An 18,935-nucleotide genomic window follows, 5' to 3' on the forward strand; every position below is an offset into this window, starting at 1 on the left:
AGGTGGGTGCAGCCCTGCTCAGTGATTGAAGGCAGGCGCCCAGATGTTATCCCACCCAGGGACCCAAACACAGGCACCTACACGATGCTCAGCTGCCTTGGATTGTCTCCTCCCAGCCCTGTGGGTTAGCAGGGTGCCACGGACCCCTCAGACTCCTGTATCATTCCCATGAGACAGGACCTGAGCATTTCCAAGCCAGGGACCGTTTGCTTCCACCCACCCTGGCACAGGCCTGTGGGCCAGGGAGCTCCTGCAGCAATGCCCCGTCCAGCGTCCTTCGCTCAGCCCTGCAGCTCCGCAGCAGCCTCCCACCTTGCAGACGCTGAGGTGAAGTCCCAGCTCTCCATCCCCATGTTATACCCCTCACCATCCTCTCCTCCCCGCCAGCACAGGTACAGACTTTCCCTCTGCCCCTCTCCGGCACCGTGATGTGAGGGCAAGCCATCCCCGGCCCAGCAGGGCAGGGAGCTTTGCTCTGGAGCTGCACTGTTTATTATTCTAAAGGAGGAATTTGGCTGGGAAAGGAGACGGGAGGTCAGTTGGCTCGCAGGGAGGCCGGGCTGGCTGGGCGATGCAGCCCCACGCCCGCACACAGCCCCATGCTCAGCCCCACATGCCTGTGGGGTGGCTGTGATCTGCGGGGGTCTCGGGTCCCTGCCACCACGCTGCCGCCCAGCGAGGCCGGGAGCTGGGCACCACGGGACCGTGAACGTCTGGGAGGGTTTTGAGACCAAACGAGACACAGATATGGGCGACTGTCCCTGCCTGGTGACACAGCCATGCTGCCTGTCCTCATCTCCCCCCTGTAATCACACCAGCCCGGCGCACTGCACACGTGGCCGCAGGAACGTGCCCGGCGGCCGCTGCTCCTCCGGACACCGAGAGCGGCATTTGCAGGCGGGATGGGGGGGAGCTGGGCCAGCTCCAGGGCTGTTGGGTTTGCCAGCCCACTGCCGCGCTGGTGAAAGGAGAGTGTCCCATAGCTGGCTGGGGCCAGGCGTCGCTGAAAGCCAATGTGCACATCTCCAGCCTCGTGCTTTTGCAGCACGTTGCGTGGGGCGGTGGGATAAATGGGGGTCCCCAACATCCCCGAGCAGCAGCAGCGCTGTGCAGAGGGCACCCGGGCTCTGACGGCCCATGGAGCCATGCTCTCACGGACAGGACACAGGCGAGAGGGCCGGAGCAGAGAGGTCAAACGGCACAGCCAAGGCCATGGCTGCGCCAGCACCGGCATTCAAGTCTCATGATTGCCTGTCTCATGACTTCGCAGCTTCCCCAGAGCCCCCTGCTCCCACTTCTCCTGCATCCCAGATCTGATGACAGCTGAGCTTTCTCCTCCGCCTCCTCTCTCACTCCCCCGCTCGCTGCTGCGAGCGGCGGCCAGGGGCTGATGCCTCTGTGGCTGATGAACTTGGACAGGAATTTCTGCAGCAGGAGCAGGGCTACGCCCAGGGTTTTTGGACATGAGGAAGAGCCACATCCAGCCTCTGCTGGGGATGGTCCCACCTTTATTTAGGGAGGACCATTCCTTCAGCCATCTCTGTCGCTCCTCCCCACCTCGCAGTGCCTTGCTGAGGAGATCAAGCATCAGCAAACCTTATTGATTCATTACTGTTCCCCCACTCCAGACCTATCTCTTGTTTAAGGATGCTAATAAGCCACAGATGCCTTTGCTAATGCCCAAAATATGTTGTGTGGTCTCAGTCTTGACTGTTCTTTGGTAATGACTTTGCTCGACATGCCCTGACACACCGCTGAGCCCCCTTCCCTCTGCTCTTGCTCCCAGCCTGCGTGCAGTGCTCACGGCAGAGCATCTCACCACTGTTGGCAGGAGCATCACATGGCACTGCCTGTCCCCAAGCACAGATCATGTGGGATGGGGTCATTTCTAGCCCTGCAACTGCCTTCAACCATGGGAGATCTACACAGGTGTGCAGCCATGCCAAGGAGACCCTCCCGAGCATGCTTAGACCACGTTTCTCACCTCTCCTCCACAACAACTAATAGCCTGTAGAGAACCAGTATGGGAGTCCTGCAAGCACCCCCAGAGCTGTGGCAGCTGGGAACCAGCCTGCAAAGCTGGTGCACAGGGAAGGGGTTGGTTCAGCATGCCAGGGAGGGGGAGAGCTGCCATGGCTGCCCTGTCAGCCACCTTGGAAGGAGCTGTGGTCCCTACAGACCATTGATCACCAGCAAGGGGATGTGCTGTCTGCTGGAAATTGGGGTGCACAGCCCCCTCTCAGCAAATCCCATTTGCATTTCCAGGGGCAGTTCCTGCATCCGTTGCCCCACGTTGTTCTTCTCCCCCGGCCACGCTCCCCTTGCCCGAGGCTCCCCGCTCCTGCGACGCTGGGCAGAGGTGCTGGCTGCCATCCCAGCCCATGAGGGCATCTCGGCCAGTGGCAGCATGGCTGTGGCAAAGGAAGGAGCAGAGGAGCAACGCCAGGCCTCTCACAGAGCCGCCGGTCCCTTCTCTTCCTGTGCCTTTCTATTTCTAGCCCCTTGTCTTGCCGGGGCTGCGCTTCCAGGCGCTCCCACAATGCTTGCTGGCCCTGCTGTCCTGCCAAGCAGGCCGGGGACATCTGGTGCAGATTAGTGGGAAGTAAAATATATTTTATTTCTTCTTTGTCTAAGCGCATCTGAGTCATTAAGTGAGATCATGGGTGCCCGTATGCAATTAAAAAAGAGCCCTGTATGGATCCCATGATCAATGCCGCTCGCAGCCAGGGATTGAGGGCTTCTCCTGGCTAGGGCAGGGGGCACCGTCCCCTGCTTTTGAAGGCAAAAAGCTCCCTCAGCAAAGGCTAGTGACCCCTGAAACCCAAGCCTTGCTTGTCCGGCAGTGAAACTCCTTGGCTTGTCCTGTTTTCCTCTGCCACCCTCCCCCCAGCCTCTGCGACTGCTTCTTTCCCACCCTTTAATCTAAATAAAACTGAGCGAGGGTTTTTTTTTTTTCTTCTTTCTCTTGGCTGGAACCGTCCGGAGTTGCAACATCTCTCCTCTGGGGTCCCTTGGCTCCCATGACACCGCGTTTACTCACAGGCCAGATTATCATCACAGAGCCCTTTTTCTTTTTCCCAGCACATGGCTAGAGTTAGGCAGGGCACACACATGGGGAGCCTGTCATCCCAAGGCCCATAAACAGCCGCTGATAAAACGCAGAGGTAGGAAATCTGAAACCAGGCTGAGGAGCAGAGGGGCTGGGGAGTCCCCGGGGTCCCACAAACCATCCCTGCCCAAGGGATGGATGTCTCGGGGCAAAACCCTCCTGGCCTGGCCACCTGCCAGCACCAAGGGGGTCCTGAGGCTTTACCCGGGCACTGGTGAGACCGAGGGGTGCGGAGAGCACTGGGTGCCTGTTTGCAGCGTGCCTGGGTTTGGGGGTTTCTTTCAGTCAGGCGGAGGTGAGGGTCTGCAAGCAGTCACAGGTAGCGTCGCCAATGCCTGAACCCTCTGAGTGGTTTTGCCAGAGCTCCTCAGTCTGTGAAGATGTGATTAAAACCACCACCCCGGTGTGGGCCAAGCTCTCTAGGAGCTGGTCAAAGCAGGGTCAGATGCCACCTCCGGGGCAGTATGAGCTCGGGGCCAATGTGCCCACAGGCAGGGATGGCTCTCCTGCCTGCCTCTGCTGCAGAGAGCGGGGCTGGTGCGACCAGAGCCCCTGCCCAAGACCCCAGATCCTGGTCCCCGGCTTTGGTGGTACCCGAAGGAGGTGGTTGTGTGGTCATGAGGGCACTGGTCCTGCAGCAGACGGCAGGACACGAGCTAGCACAGACAGCCTCCCGCGGGCCAGCCTGCCACGGGCTATCGCGGGCTTTGACAGCATCTGTCAGAAAGCCAAAAATGAGGACCGTGACTCCAAAGCAGGGGGGGAAGCTGCCAGGGAGGATGACGAGTCCACGTTGAGCCCCGGCGACGTGATTCAGCAGCCCTGGGGTCAGCCATGTGAGGAATGGGGTGGGCTGGTGAGCCCCACACAGCCCTGTTCTGGCTACAGCCGTTCTTCCTCTCCGAGCATGGGGGGACCACGACGTCCGTGCACACCATCCAGCAAACCTCCAGCCGTGGGCTCTGCGCAATGCATGGCTGTGAGGAGCTGGCACAGGGGGACGTGGGACCACGGCAAGCCCTGCTCTCTCACCCCTAATACCTCTCGCTTTCCCCCTCCGTTGTAAGCCCATGGGAGACGGAGGAAACGAGTGACCTATTTAGTGCAAGTTCAAAATAAAAAGAAACATCTGTTTGGAGAGGTGCCAGCGTTATAAATAATCCCCCAGCCCCGAGTGTTGGTATTCATGGCCCTTTCGGCTGCGCATGCTCCCACGCTTCCGCTTCGGGGGGAAAGGCTGGATCCTGGGGCCGGTGGGGCTGCTCCCCGGAGCCTGCGAGCTTGGCCCGGGCTGTGGGAAAACCCTGGGCGAGGACCAGGTCTCACCTGGGGCCGGGGAAGGAGGGATGGGGGTGTTGGGAGGAATGGCTGCCACGTGCCGGGAAGACTGTCGCGGTGCCTGGCTGTCCCTTGCTGCATACTCCGCTCCTCCCCCGGCCAAATCCTGCCCCCCTTGGTCTCCCTAGGGCAGCTGGTGAGTGCCAGGGCCGTGGTGGTGCTGGGGCTGGCCCGTGGTGGTGTTGGGGGCTGGCCAGCATTTTGGAGCACAGCCCTGAATCTGGCGTTGTGCACGACTGGGGATGCTCACACCGGGTGTGGGGAGCAGGGCTCCGTTCAGCCTTGGGACTCACCCCTTGCAGTGCGATAACTCCCTGGGGGAGGCACAAATGTGCCCCTTGGGAGTGTTTCAGCCTTTCCCAGTGCCCTTCTCCAGCAGGATACTGTAAAGGATGCAACAGAGACCAGCCAGGGATGCCCATGACAATCCCACAACTTCTCCATCGCCCCTGACAGCAAAGACATTCTCAGGAGAACGCACCACGCTGCTTCACGAGTACATGAGCAATGTGAGTTATGAACGTGGCTGCAGGGCCCTCAAACCACAGGCCACGGCCCACACAGCTCCCTGCGTCGCTTCACCGCTGGGTAGCAAAGCCTGGGGGCTGGCCGGCAGCAGTGACTCAAAGAGCTCTCTGGCCCCTCCACCCCCAAACTGGCATATTCGGGGGTCCCACCTACCGAGCATGTGGGGCTGGATGGGGCTGGCCTCTCTGAGCAGAGCCCATCCACTTGCCCGCTGCTTTCCCGCACCGCTGGCAGAGTGGAGAGGGGAAGCAGGGCATGTGGGACCAAGGGTTGGGCACCATCCTGGCTGCTCATCCCATGTCCTGGCACCCCCAGGGCTTTCCTTGCTCTCGTGCTGCGGCTGCCAGAAAGCCTTCCCACAGCAATTCAGGGGAAGTCCTTTGCTAAGGTGTACACGAGGAGGAAAACAGTCCCCAGCATATCTGCATCTCCATCACCTGCTCACGGTCGCTGTTTGAGGGTGGCTGCTATGGTGGAGCCAGGGCTGGAGCCAAAGGTCCCGGCTGGCTCTAATTAACCACTAATCATCATCTGTGAGGGGAGGGAGATGGAGGCAGAAGGAGAGAAAAAGCCATCCTGAGCCCTAGTAGGATGTAGGGGCTTTGCAAAGTCCCAGGAGTAGTCAGGGTGTTGTGGTCTCACCAGCCCCACATCCCAGCGAAGGCTGAGCAACCTGATCCTCCTCTGAAAATTTCCCTGAGACACGGATCTGCCGGGAAGGAGGAGATAATCTGTGTGGATGCATCGGCTCTTCTCTTCTCGGCTGCCTGCGAGGGACCCGAGCTTAATCGCTTTGTTCTGGGGTTTTAGGCTCTCGTGGCTGGGATTAGGCACTCACCAGCTCTGCGGTCAGGGCACCCTTTGCCCATCTGCGGGACCCGGAGAGGAGCCTGGCACCAGGGTGGGAGAGGTTGGGGCTGGGCAGTGCTGGGGTGCGAAGGGCAGAGGCTGCTGTCAGAGGGGGGCTGTGTTTGATTTGGCCTTGCTGCTTCTGGGTTCCCAAGAGGGAGCAAAAGGAGGTTCTGGTGCAGCTCTTGGTGCCAGGGGCTGATCCTACTCCTGCCTCCATAAGCTCACCCCCAAGACCAGGGTGGTGGCACCCAGCACCAGGACTGCAGAGAGAGCTGAACTGCAGTGCTGGGGGCAGCCACCCCCGGCCCCTGCCTCCCCTCCTGCCCGCTGGCAAGCTGGGGTCAGACCCCCAGCAGGCAATCGCACGTGGTGAGGGTCTGGCCCCCACCTCCTCAGAACAGCAAGACCTGGGGGCAGCGATGGAGCTTTCTGGAACAGGAGGTGCAGAAAACCAACACATTCCCTGTGTGTCTGCAGGTTGCACAAGGGATGCCTCCCCCTTGGATAACCTCTTCCTACATGGTCTGGCCAGGCAGCATGATCCGTGCTTGCCATCCTGTGTGCAAGGTCCTTTGTAACCTCCAGCGATTCCTCTCCCCTTGGTCATGGAGCAAAAATCAGCTCCCCTCTGCACCCATGCTCTGCAGACAGCCCCTTCCCCCAAACGCCACGGATCTTCCGGAGCAGAAGCCGAGGCAGGACTCAGCACCCCCTGCCCTTCCCTGAGCGCAGCTTTAAAATGGGCACCGAGTCCTGCTCCCTGCACCAGGAATCCCTGAAACAGACCCTATTCTCCCAAACAGCTCCCAGGCTGGAGAGGGAAACTTGGCAGCTGCCTGCGGGGAGAGAGGAGGGGACCCCTCTCATGATGCCGGGAGTGCTCGGCCCCGAGGAGAGCGGGTTTCTGTTCTGCAACCATTTGCTCGGCAAAGGCTGGAACGGAGGTGACTTCCAGTTTGCGAGCGGAGAACGCGCTTGCGGAGAGCGGGGCTCGAAATGGTGTATTTTCTGCTGGCCCCAGTTCAGACAAACCCACAAGCAAACATATTTTTTTGTATAAATAAGACAGTGTGTCTCGCCAGTTAAAGCAATTCAAACATGAATGTAGCAATTTAATTGGTGCCAATTACTGTGTCTCGGTAGCATTAAGATTTCAGTCACAGACTCTTTCGCATGGTAGACGGGCCAGAGGGGGAAGGCAGCGGGACCGGCAGGACGGGTCCTGGCACCGAGGGACAGGCTTGCCTGTCTCCTGCCAGCTTTGGGACCCTCGTCCCTCCGAGCAGCCCTGGTGCTGCCCGTGGGGACACGCTGAGAAGTCCCCTTCCACAGCGGGGAGAAGGTACCTCCTGCTCCGCCTGTCTCCTGGTTTGCAGGCCAGGGTTTGACAGCCAGAGCCGTGCCCTGGTTATATCCCTGCGCTCTCCAACCCTTCCCCACTCCTGCTCCCCGCAGCCTCCTGCAAGCCCCATTGCACACCGGCTCTCGCTGAGCCCAGGGAAGAGCGTAGGATGGGTGTTAGCGGGGACCTGGACGGGTGAGCAGGTGCCGCTGCAGGCATGCCCTGGAGAGGACGGGTCCATCCGTGGATGCGGGACGTACACCACTCACACCACACCAACCTGGCTTTTGTGGCAGCAGCCTTTCTGTGGGAGCTTTTGTGAGCTCCCCACTCCCTGCACGGGCTTTCCATACTGTGGTTCTCTGTCTCTGCAGGCTGGTGGTTGCAGGAGAAGGGCACAAACACAGCCCAGGGCATGCCACAGCCTGTGTCCCAGGTGTGCACCCAGGGAGGATGAAAAAGCAGGGTGTGAGGGGCAGCGCATCACTGTATGTCTCCTGCTACCAGGCTGGGGGGGTGATGGACCCATGGGACCCACTCGCTCAGCTCATCACCCATCCCAGCACTCCTCTGTGCCTCCCTGGCATGTGTCCCTGTCTGGCCAGGTCTGCTCCGTGTTCCCCGTGGTGCCAGGAAAGCTGTGCGCTGCCAGGAGGAGGAGTCCCGGTGGGAGAGAGCAGGGCAGAGGTGCGCTGGGCTCGGGGAGCCTAATTAGGCAACTGGGGAGAGGAGGAGGGGAAACAGCCACCCCTAAAACAAGCCTCGTTATGTCCAGCTTGCCTGGCAGAGCGGAAGGAGCCTCCTGGAGCCACTCCAGCCTCTCAGGAAACAATACCCGGTCTATACCCTCCCCTCGCAGCTCCTCTCCAGGGGATTTCTTCCCCTTGGTTAAAGTACAAACAAACAAACTCCATGAAGCGTTCAGCTTGGATCCTCCCTCACAGGGCTAGGATGCATCCAGCCAGCCCTGAGCGGTCCCCAGCTCCCTCCAGCTCTGGGCCAAAGGCAGCCCCGCTGCCAGCCCCAGCGGCTCAGCTCCCACGGGGTTCAGCCACCGCACGGCCCCTCCGCTCCCTGCCCTTTGCCACTGCATCCCGCGAAGATGCTTCGCCAGAGCCTGACCCTACAAACACCGTTGCAATCCCGTCCCACTTCAGCATGGCATTAGACACCAGGGCCAGAGGGACCTCGGGGACCGCCTGGCCCCAGGGTGGAGCTGGGCACAGAGGTCCCTGCCTGGACCCACTGGCAGCGGCCGGTCACACCTGTACGTCATTTGGGTGACGCTGCGACCAGCCAACATGGTGTCTTCTTGCACGGCATTGCTCTTGCAGCTAGAGAGCATTTCTTAACCTCAGCTTTCCTCTGGTGCTCACAAGACAATCTCGTCTTGCCCTAGTCCTGGAGCGAGGCTCAGTGCTCTCCTCTTCCTAACAGTGGCGTTCTGAACGCTTTGGAAATCCTGTCACAGACCCATCAAAAATGAAGCTGAAAGAGGTCCTGGGCTCACTGCCCTGCTGCGGTGCCCACGGCTCCCCAGCCAGAGGTTTGCCTGACGTGTTCTTCGAAACCTGTGGGGCTGAAGGCACCCAGCCCTGTGTCTTTAAACCTACACACGTCTCCCCTAAAAGCTGACTTTTTTCTTTGCAGTGACCTTTCCCGTGCATGAAGACTGTGTGCTACCTCCCCACAACACCCAGTGACCAATGCGCCCATCAGCCCCTCTCCCAGTCTCCTGCAGCCTCTCCTGGGCTTCTGATCACCCTCCCTGCTCTCCCCAAGCCTTTCTACTCCGCGTGCATCCCTGCTGAAGCGCTTGGCATCACTCTCTGGGGAGGACCCGCTCCCTCTACCCTGCCTGTTTGCGCTGCCTCCAGCCGTGCGCCTTTCAGCACATCCCACGGGAAGAGCTGCAGGTTTCCCTGCCCTACGCTGCGATCTGGTTTGTGTCCGTTGTAGCCTTTCCCACCGTACCAGCTGCCTGGGCTGTTAGCTCCCAAGATCATGCACAGCCATGGAATATTCCCTTCCTAAGGGCAGCATGCTGTCACAGCTCACTGTTGCCTGGTTGATGCCGGACTCCTCCCGGAGCCCTTGGGATCCTCCTGCTCTCCAATCTGCCCACCCACTGGCTGCCCACCCAGCTTGGTGCCAGCCCAGAGTTCAGTATGCGGGCTTGTGCGTTGCTCAGGCAGTTAATGAGGAGCTTGCAGAGGACCAAGCCCAGGCCAGAGCCCTGCGTGACCCCACTAGCAATGCCTGGGACTTTGGACAGCAAGCCGTGGCTGACTTCTCCCTGACTGCAGCATTACAGCTGGCCGTGCTTGTGTTCAGACCGTGCTCCCCGTTCAGACCGTGGGCACGCTGGACCCTCGGCCCTGTGCGGGGATGTGGCAGATGAGCCGAGGACAGGGAATCAGGTGGCTGCGGTCCCTCCGCCTGCTCCTGCAGTGAGGACCCTCCATGCTGTTGAGCTGGAGGAAGGGACAGCTGGTCTGCGGCAGGGAGAAAAGCCCTTTGCGCACTGCAAATGGGTCACTGTGACTTGATGCTTCTCCAAAACACCGACTCTTGATGCACCAGCTGACTCGGGGGTGTTTCCTGGACCCAGGGACACTGCCTGGGGTTGGTGACTGCCACCAGGGCCTCAGCACACCTGAGCCTGGGTGACATCAATGTCAAGGAGTGACTTCAAGCCTCATGTCAGACTGTGCCCAGGGCTGGCTGCCAACTGGGGCAGCTACCTGGCAGCTCCCGCTCTGAGCCAGCCCGGCATATGCCCTCTGCCAGGCAGAGCTGCATCTTTGCCACTGGCTCCGGCTGCCTGAACGAAACGTGGCCCTTTCCTGAGACCATGGGATGCACAGGCACCTTGTCCTGCAGGGTGCTGAGGGGAAAATGACCCTTCAACCAACCCCTCAATGGCCCCTGGGGAACACTGGGGCTCAACACTGCTGGTTCTTGTCATCGATGAGAGACCCTCCGAAAAAATTTGGGACTGCCAAGCCCCTGCAAACAGGGTTTGCACGCCAAACCAGCTACTTTTAGCTCTTTCCCCACTGCTTTAGCAGAAACCCCAGGTGCTCTGGGGCAATGATGGAGCAGCACGACATCCCTTTCCACCACAAGTCCTGCTTTGAAAGTCTCCCTGTTGGTAGGTGAGCGCAGGAGCTGGATGCTCTGAGCCCACAGCGGTCCCAGCGTGAGTACCAAAGCCCCGCAGGTCCTGCCAGCCCCTGTCCCCGGGCTGTCAGGGCTGCCTGAGTCAGCACGGCTTCACTGCAGACCAGCTCCAGGCTGCTGGGGGCCCTCAGCTCCGGGGCTCTGGGGACAGCAGAGCGGTTGCCTACATCCATGCCTAGAAGGGTTTTACCAGGCTCTCCCCCTCCAGTACCCGGCACGCCAGGGCACAGGCCCTGAGCAGGGCTTGCAGACGCCCCTCTCCACCTTGGCCTGGCCCATGAGGACAGGAGTCCTGCCAAGGGCACAGACCGAAGCAGCGTGGTCCTAGGAGCACCCTGCATTTAGGGATGCTGTGGTGACGCTGCTCTGCAATGGGGCACACTCACACCTCTAAAAGATGTCTGGCTGGGAACAAGCAGCCCTTTCCCCACGCACACCCCAGCCCTCCCACAGCCGCGGGGCTGGGAGAGCCAGGGTAACCCCCTGATCCAGGATCTGACAGCTCCCCAGGGAGAAGCAGAGATCCCCTGGGTCCCGCTGTCACTGCAGACGGGTCCCCCCTCCTGCCCTACAGCCACAGCGTCCCCTTGTCTCCCCGCAGCCATCCCAGCCCAGGACCTGGCGAGAGCTGATGGGATGGCTTTTCCCGCGGGATGCCGCAGAGCTCAGCCGCTCTCCACCAAACACCACCTCCCCAGGGCTTGGTGGGGTGTTTTGGGGCACCAGCCCCTTTCAGGGGAGCAAAGTCCCTTCCAGAGCAACTGGGTTGGCTCAGGGAGAGGGTCCTCATGGTCCATACCACCTCCAGCGTGAGGTTTCCTGGCCAGAGAGCTGGACCAGAGCGGAGGGCGAGCCGGCACCCGGGTGGGCGACGCAGGGTCTTACCTTGGGCAGGGTCCCACTGGGCGAGTGCCTGTGCTGCACGTCCCACGGGCACTGGTCGCCCTGAAATGCCTTCCTCTCCTCCTCCGCGGTCTTATCTGCTGCCTGCCGAGGCTCTCCCTGCCCTCCCAGCCTTCCCCAGCTGGCAGGGCTTTCCCACTTAAAGGAGAAAGAGAGCGAAGGGAAGAAATGAAGTGGAGGGGAGGAGGGGAGAGAAAAAAGAAAATAAAATCGAAAGGAGAGGCAAGGCTGTGCCAGGGCTGGGCTGGAGCCAAGCCCTCGCTCTGCTCCTCTAGTGCATCTCGGCAGCGCCCTGGGCAGCCCCCAGCCCACCTGGGAGGGGTCCGGCTGCCTCGGCCCCGGCGCGGAGCAAAGCCCCGGACGCAGAGATGTGCACGCGTGTGCGTGTATAAATAAAAGAGACCTGGGGAGGAGGAGAAGGGGGGAGGCTGCCTCGCCAATGAGGAGCGGAGTCCCTCCGCCTTCCTCCCTCCACCCTCTGCGGGGACCCTTTGCAGAGCAAAACTTTCGACTAAAGCCCAGCAGAGGAGCGCGATGCGGGGAAAAAATTGTTAAAAAGGGAGGAAAAGCCAAAGTGGCTGCAAGGAGAGGGGAGTTTTGCTGCGGGCTGACGATGAGGGGGAGCGGCGAGGGCCCGGCTAACGGGAAACAAAAGGAGCCCGGAGCAGCCCAGCTCTCGCCTCCTTAAACTGGAGGGAAGGAGCTGCTCTCTCCCTGGGTCTGCTTTCAATTCTGGACCTTTTCCCTGTTTTCTTTTTAATTTCTTTTTTTTTTCCCCCCCTTCAAGCCCCCCCTCCACGTTTTCTTTTCTTTTTTTTTTTTTTTCCCCTTTCTCAGGATATGAGGGGATGTTTAGAAAATCCACTGCCCACGCCAGCAGCTGACTCATGTTTTTATTAAAGAAGGCCTGTACTGAACCAACTCCGCGTATTCCCCCCGGACGCCTCCCCATGCCGTGCCGTGCCGTGCTGGCCCTGTGCCTCCTGCCCCGCTGACCCCCGGCTGGCTCAGGGACCGCCAACGCACCCTCCCAGTCCTTATTTTTCTTTTTTTTTTTTTTGAAAAGGGGAAAAAAAAAGATCTCGGGCAACTGGGATGCTGTGGCAGAGGGTGGGTTTGGTTGGGGACTTGGGGCTGTTTGGGCTGCCAAGGGGCACGGAGCCAGGCGAAGCGGCAGGAGCCCCCGTTTCCACCTCGGCCGTGCCATCGTGTCAGATTACCTTCACCCCTCCTGCCCTGGGCGAGTGGAAGCCAGCTGATGAACCTGTTTTCAATCCTCCCCACACCTTGATCAGTTCCAATAAAGTTTCTGAGAATCTCTCAATAGGCAAAACATCATCATTTGTCCAAAAGGGGATTTTTTTTTTTTGCCATTTGTTTCGGCACTGTAACAAGGTGCAGAAACTCTTTGGATCAAAACTGTCTTATGACCCATCTGTTCTCACCACCGTTTCCATCTTGGGAATGTGCTTTTGTCTGATCCAAACAAGAAAAACTGCAAAAATGCCCTGGCCATCCTGAAAAAGGAGACTCCCCTGAAAAGATACATTTCTATCTTTCTTTTTTTCCCTTTCCAAGAGTGAAAAAGCCCTTCCCATAAAGACAACACCGCTGAAATCTGTGCTCCTGCCTTGTTTGCAAGGCAGACTCATCCCCTCCTGCCTCGCTAATGAACGCCTGGACAATGGGCATGGCTAATGATTCTCTGTCTGGATGAGCCCAAGAGATTGCTGCTTATCGCCTGTTATCTCTGTGTTTTCTTTGCACCCGTGAAAAACCAAAGGGGAAGGTCTTTATCCTGTGCAGCCGCGGAGGGCGAGGAGAGCCGGGCTGCGGCACCCTGGTTATCTGCACGCAATGAGCGGCACTTTGCAGGGGGCTCATGTCCCGGCTCCATGCCTGGCAGGGACAGCCGCGGGCAGGGCAGGGGAGATGCGGGCCTGGCTGAGCCCAGGGAGGAGAGGGATGTAGGACAAGGAAGGATGCTGGAGAGGCGGCCCCCCGGGAGCCGGAGGGGCTCTTACGCTGGGCTGCGTCGGGGGGTGAAGCGGTGATGGCTGGGCGAGACCCCGCTGCTCCCCTGTGCCAGGCTGGCCGGACTCCCTGACTGCAGACGTGGTGGTGGCAGCCCCCCCAGAGCCGAGACTGTCTGTCGTGCAGAAGAGGAGCCAGCGAGTGTGAGAGCGGCTCATATGGGGGGCAGGCGGCAGAGGGGCCGTGCTGCGCACATGGCTCTTCCCGACACTTCTCCCAAGGGATAAAGACGTGTCTGACGGATCCCTTGCGAGGGGACGTGTGGGCTGCTGGGAATAGCTCAGCAGAGCTATTTCCCGGCAGCGTCCCCCCTTCCAAGGACAGCATCACTGCTCCAACACAGCGGGAGAGGGAGAAACCCGCTGGTACAATCCTGCTGGGCCCCTCGCACCGGGGATGGGCTACCTGGGGTGAGCAAAGGGTGGAAAAGCTGGCACGGACCACGCTTGAGGGCAGAGCATCCTGATCCTGAGGTGGGACATGTTCCCCCCTGTCCCCCCTGCAAACGGATGACCCCAATGCCACTCCTGGGCTTGGAGCAGGGACAACCTGGGCTAACAAAACTCTCTTCCAGAAGAAGTTGGCAAAGGCCGGGGTTCATCGTTTTGGGATGCTGGGAGAGCCCCGGAGAGCCCACAGCATCCCGGCATGCACACGGCGGCCCGCGCCACGCGTCCCCAGGGAGTATCCAAGGCTGCGCACTTTGTTTAGGAACAGCACGTCGGGGTTACGGCAGCTCCTGGGAAAGGCCAGCTCGGAGGAAGCACCGAAGCCACAGGGACTTGCTTGTGCAAGCGTGTGGGTGGAGGGGAGCAGCCCAGCTACCTCTGCCTCATCCCCCCTTCATTGCTCACCTCTATTTTTGGTGCCTGCACCCCTGTTCGTGGCACTTGCGGGTATTAGTGATTCCCCCGGGGCTGGGACAGCTGCAGTGTGGGCTGCCAGAGCCGAGATTTCCAGCCTCCATAAGCATTGTGAAGTGCTAGCAGGGGCTTGGGGTCAGGTAGAGCAGCGTCTCTGGTGGGGACAGCAGCCACCGAGTTAGGGACACTCCAGGGTATTTGGACTGCTCTGGCATCACCTGGATCAAGGCATCTCTCGCCTCCTGCCCCAGCCCAGGTAGAGCTCAGACCACGGGGAAAGCCCATATCCCACGGCTGACGTGGAGAAGAGACAGCAGAGAGCTGACACTATGGTGGGAACGGCCGTGCCGGAGTCGGTGACAGGTCCCACGTGCCAGCAGGTGAGAGGCAGGTAGGAAAGAAGAAGCAGATGTCGGCCTTTCCTGCTTCTCCAAAGGTTTAATGAGGGCCAGATTCGCCCCTGGCTTGGGTTCCTCTGAGCCTCTATCAGCTCCAAGTCAGCCCAGGAATTTCGGCATCGCTCTGATGTGGTGTCGAGCCGCAGACCACACGACAGGAGCAGCGGGTGCCAGGGAGCACCGCACCACATCTGGGCAACCCATTCGGCACGGCAGCTGCCAGCACTTGCTCCTGGCTGGATCCAGCCCTTGGGCCCTGGGAAGAGCTGCACGGAAGCTTCATCCAGCCCTTTCCAGAGCTCTGCCCCGGCCTCTGGAGGAACCTCTACCCTGTGCGTGGTCGTGCTTTGCCGGGGTGTTGGTGGGTGACAGCAGTGCCCAGGGAGGAAGAGGGGACAGAAAGTGCTGGGCTTCCTCCAAAGGGACCGTACGGCCGAGCACAGAGCACTGGGGAGCATCCCGGGCTGGGGAATGTCTTGCAGCACCGTGAATGCTTGTCATGGACACCGCAGGGTGACAGTGGTGTCCGGAGGTAGCACTGAGCCATACGCCATATGGTGCTGTGTCCCTACAGATACTGGCCCATCCCCTACATCCCATGGGTTCGGGTGCTTGGAGGAGGCACTAGCCAGCGGCGGAGGATGCTAGCCCGCTGCCTTTCCCCACCTCGGGGCCTTTCCGCCCCCGTCCCACGCACTCTTCCTAACCCCCAACACCAAGCCTTGGTATTAAATGTGCTCCGCGGAGCCCTGGGAGGCAGCGGGAGGCTCCTGGGTGAATACTAATAGCGATGCCGTCCGGTCGCCCCAGACTTTCCCACACATCTGCAGCCACTTAATGTGGGAATCATTAACCCTCTGCTTACGCAGTGCCTGAAACGCGGTGAAGGAGCGAAGCACGGCCAGGATGCTCCCCACCAGGCCCCGGCCACCTTCGGGACCCCATGTCTCCCATTGCAGGGCTGGGTGGGCAAGCTGTGCTCAGCACCCATCAGCTGCGCCGTGAGCACCCAGCTCTGTGCCGGTGCAGGGGGAATCGCATCACCAACCCGGTGAGAGCAGGGGCACCACAGATGCTGGAAAGCAATGAGAGATGCCAGCATGTGTCCCTGTCCCCAGTGGCCTCTTGAGGATCGTCCCAAGATTTGTGGTGTTTGCATTTTGCCAGGAAAGCTGATCCAGATCCCAAAGAGTGATGCCGAGCCCTGGGGAGGGGAGAGGGGGGCTGCAACACATCGATTTGGGCTATCCTGGTCCAGCACCAGTCTCTCTGGGGACCAGCTCTGCAGAGCCCTCCCCAGCTCCAGGACACAAGTGACAGCAGGGACAGTTCAGGCATCTGGGAAAAGCCAAAGGGCACACGGGAGTCTGCAGTGGGGCTGGAGGAGCTGGGGCAGGGGGTTGCCCTCTGCAAGATGGTTGCACCAATGTCTCCACCGACACACAGGAGGGGATGCTCTCAGGGCATTTGGTGAGGCGGCGGTACCTGCCCCGTCCCTCCCCTGCTCTTCGGGATGCTGCTCCAAAGGTGTACGGCAGGAACCATGCAGAGGAGACACGCTTTGCTCCCCGCTTTCCTCCTGCTGCAGGAGAGTGGTGGGAGAAGCTGGGGAATGAGAGTGAGGGGTTGGCTGGGCTGGGGTGTGCGTGGGGCCACGCAGCGCTGGGGTGTGCTGGTCTGAGGCCACGGGTTTGCCTTTGGGAGTGGAGAGGGCTGGGGGGGAGCGGGGAGACCATGGGCCCATGGGGCTGCCGGAGAAGCTGTGGGGCAGGAGGCTCTGGGGGGAAAGGGGAGCATCTGCGGGCATCTCCTTGACCCACTGAAACCATCTGCTGCTGGTGGGGATTCAGAGCAAGCCGAGGGACAAGGCAGGGATTGGCTTCCCTGGGTGAGGGCCTTCTCCATGGGAGGAGGAGGTGGTGGGGTGGTGGTCTTCTGTGGTAACCCGCTCCATCTGTGATAGCTGCTCGCAGCCTGGCCCTGGGGACCTCCCAGCCCTCCTGCTTCCAGGAGATGGCATCACTCGATCACAGATAGCAGCACCGAGGCCCAGGGTGCTGCGGGGGAACCCTGCCTGCTCATCCTCTCCACTGCATCTGCCTGGTTTCCACCAGGAATCTCAGGTCTGGAGGACTAGAAGGAGCTCCCCAGGCTCAGTTTGGTGCTTGGGGTCTCTGGGGTGGATGGAGAGGGTACTGCCACCTCTTCATGACCAGCTCATCCATGGGACCCCGGTGTGGGTGGCATCCTGGGGCACCGAGGGTCCCCAGCAGCACCCTTCAGCCCCAGTCTAGCAGCTGGGATGCTCCTTGGGTAATGCATGGAGGGGAGCCCATGGGGGGCTCCTCGCCTGGCTCTTCCCCAGAATAAACTTTACAAACTATAATCCCCACCAGCAGCAAACAGGCCAAAGAAAAGGAAAAGAGGGAAGTTATCATCGGTGGATCTTTATGGCCCAATTTTCTTCCCCTGCCCCTTTTGCTCCGTGCCGAGGGAGCTGGTGGCAGGGCTGTCAGGGGGAGACGGTGGCAGGGCTGTCAGCAGGCACCTGGCGATGCTGCGCCCCGCCGAGCCCTTCACCTGCCGTGGGGAGGATGCAGGTGTGGGGTGCTGCCCCTGGACCCCCAGACCCCTGATCCCCGGCAGCTGCCTGAGCCCTTGGGCTCAGATTCACGGGCTGGGAAAATGGAGAGAGGGGCCTGGACTGCCTGTCACTGCCCGCGGGAAACAGCCAGCAGCAGGAATAACCCCAGCATCCCCATCCCTGAAACGCAGCCACCCCTGGGGTGGGACCCAGCAGCCACCTGCGATCCTCCGTACCTTCCGCCATCTGCTTATGGGAGGATTTTCTTCTTTTCTTCTTTTTGTCCCACTCCCTGAGCCAGTGTCTCTTTGCTGGCAGGAGGAGGAGGAGCAGGAAGAAGGCCTTGGCTCTCTTGTTCAATCAAAGCCATGGCTGTGCTTAGACCTTGGGAAAAACAGCATGGATGGGGTTATACAGTGCATCGATCAATCTGCGCTGCAGCGTGAGCTGAGATCGTCACTGGGTGGAACAGTCATGACCGTCACCTTTGTCACGAGGAGGGAGCCAGGACAAGGCTGGGTGAGGGGCCGGGGATGCTGGGGGGCACAGGGAGGTGCTGCAAATCACTCGCCTCTTGCAGTATCTCTGGCCAGGTCAGGTCTCAGGAGGCAGCACATGGGTGATGCCAACCCTTGGGGTGATTTCCCGTTGCTGGGGTTTTGCTCTGCTCCCTTCTTGCAAACCAGATCCCTTGCCTCTTACCGTCCCGTTGTGAGCTCATCCTGGCTCCCACCTCCTTGCAGGGAGTGGATGTGGCACAGGAGCATCCGTGTCACATTTTCACCCAGTTTTATCCAGAATTGGGGCTGGAGCGATGGGACAAGGCACCCAGGAGTGATGCAGAGCTGCTGTGGGCCCACAGCTCTGGGGCTGGGGGTGCTGCCCTGTTATGGTTCCTGCTTGGTTGCAGGGTGGGAACGGCAGCAGCTTGGGGCCAGACTTGTGCATGCCAAGTCTCTTGGTTTATCCCCTCCTCTCAATTTCGTTCTAAATCTCTTTTTTCCCAGCTTTTTTTTTTTTATTTCCCTGTTTCTTATTGTCAAATCCCAGGCTGTTTCTGTCCCGGGAGGGTGAGGACCAACCAGTCCTCACTCCACTCACGTTCCAGCAGGGGAAGGGACTGGTGCAGAGAAAAGGGCAGAGGTGGCCTTGGGGAGGTGACAAACACCCTCCTGGAACCTCTGCGGGGCCGTGCTTTGGTTTGAGGAGAAAAAGCCAGCCTGCAAGCGGTGACTGTGACTACACAGTGGTGGCCAGCGCAGCCGGGGTGTGACACCGGTGGGGAGGGGGCCATCGGTGGGGAGGAAGCTCCTGGCTGCAGACAATGGGGGTTTCTGGCCTGGATGGCACAGAGCTGGTCCTTGGTGCCTCGTTCCCCTCCAGAGTGGAGGTGTGTCTGACATGATGGGTGACAAGCGCATGGTCTCCCACCTCCTGCCTTGCAGGCAGACACGGCGTCACAAGGGTCTTGTTCCAGCTTGGTTTTCCCCATCAGAAAATATGTGGGGATGTTTTTGCTTCTTTAAGAGAGAAAACAGACAAGAAACTCCTCTTGCTGCAGGGTCGTGAGCCCCGTGGAGCCATGTCAGGGCCTAGGGACTCCCCGTTGGGTCTGTGGTGGGGGCATGGCCCCTGCACACAGCTGGCTCTGTCTGTCTGTCTGTCCCGCTCTCTGGGGCTGGGCTGAGGTTTGCTGTCAGGGTTGGAGGGGTGGGTTTGTCCCCGGATGGAGTAAATGCAGGTGGGCCCAGAGCCTTCCCTTCCCACCAGCCCACTTTTTCCACATCAGGCTGATGCTGCT

General features: G+C 60.2%; 1 protein-coding gene across 2 annotated transcripts in view; it reads right to left on the reverse strand.

Moving 5' to 3' along the window:
- The window catches only part of PDGFRB (platelet derived growth factor receptor beta), a 33,755-nt gene extending 21,787 nt beyond the window's left edge, over positions 1-11,968 (reverse strand). The window contains exons 1-2 of one of the 2 annotated variants that reach the window (XM_068408485.1): positions 11,568-11,968; positions 11,238-11,393 (exon numbers count right to left, since the gene is read on the reverse strand). The gene's annotated coding sequence lies outside the window, so the exon portion shown is untranslated. Of the gene's footprint in view, positions 1-11,237 lie in introns of both variants that reach the window. The other variant, XM_068408484.1, reaches the window with a different exon arrangement.
- Positions 11,969-18,935: the final 6,967 nt, after the last annotated feature.

The sequence above is a fragment of the Nyctibius grandis genome, chromosome 10 (genome assembly GCF_013368605.1).
Source record: "Nyctibius grandis isolate bNycGra1 chromosome 10, bNycGra1.pri, whole genome shotgun sequence".
In the NCBI taxonomy this organism is placed as follows: domain Eukaryota; kingdom Metazoa; phylum Chordata; class Aves; order Nyctibiiformes; family Nyctibiidae; genus Nyctibius; species Nyctibius grandis.